The following is a 1034-nucleotide window of genomic DNA, read 5'->3' on the forward strand; positions in this document are numbered from 1 at the left end:
TCTTTCTACATGAGAACTGCACCTAAGCCAATCCAATTTGCATTCACGACTAGCTGAGTAGTTTTCTCAAGGTTGAAATAGACATTTGAGGAATTTGTTGACAACCCTCATTTGATCTGGTGACAGCCTGTGTCAAATAGTCCAGTCCTACTTGGTGTCATTTGCCTATTTTGTCAGATCGCATAGGAAGTAGATGATGTAGTGAGGTCAGGAATGAAGTGACTACAGTATATGATAAGTACTCGCAGACTCCAGATTTCCTGTGGGTTCGTAGGACCTGCAGCATTTGTAATGGCTTCAGTCTGCCGTGGACAGGTGATACTGCTTCATCATTGAACACATGATCAAAGAATGTGATAATGCTTTCATTGAATAAGAACTTGCCTTCGTTCAAGGTGAGGTTATTTTCTGTCAATTGGCTCCATAGCTCAGTGGTCAGACCGCTGGTCTCGTAAACCAGGTGTCATGAGTTCGACTCTCACTGGAACCTGTGACTAAGTTCCCTTCCTAAAGGGAATTTAATGTTCCTCTCTTAGTCGCAAAAATAGTTTGAAACAAAAAAGTGATGAGGTTATTTTCTCTAAGATGTTGTAGTCATACATATAAACGTATCAAGTTCACTCTCAGTGTGATCATAGATGAGAAATGCCATCACTGATGTTCAATGTAGCTTCAAGTCCTTGGCCAGGATTTTACCTACGGGCTGGGCGGGAGTGGACGCGGGCAGGTGTGGAGCCGATTGCCGTCTGCGATCGGCTCTGTGCTGCCATTTTACACAGGCGGGCCAATTAAGGCATGCCCAGCGTAAATCATGGCTCCTGTGGAAGGGGCGGGCAGTGGCAAGAGGCCAATGACCGCCGGGTCCAATGGCGACCCAGTGGCCTATTCAAAAATGGTGCAGGCAGCAGCCCAAAGGCTGCCACTGACGTTGGACAGGAGGATGTCAGATAGTGTGCTCAGAGAGGTCAGGCAGGAGGGCAGGTGGGCAGGGCAGTTGGCCCCGAGGTTTTTCAGATGAGTGCCTCGCTGCCCTC

General features: G+C 47.8%; 1 non-coding gene across 1 annotated transcript; it reads left to right on the forward strand.

Moving 5' to 3' along the window:
* Window positions 1–417: 417 nt before the first annotated feature.
* Window positions 418–490, forward strand: trnat-cgu. Its single transcript has one exon. It is a non-coding gene; the product is annotated as a tRNA-Thr (tRNA).
* The last annotated feature ends 544 nt before the right edge of the window (window positions 491–1034 follow it).

Source organism: Carcharodon carcharias, chromosome 9 (assembly GCF_017639515.1).
Source record: "Carcharodon carcharias isolate sCarCar2 chromosome 9, sCarCar2.pri, whole genome shotgun sequence".
NCBI lineage: Eukaryota > Metazoa > Chordata > Chondrichthyes > Lamniformes > Lamnidae > Carcharodon > Carcharodon carcharias.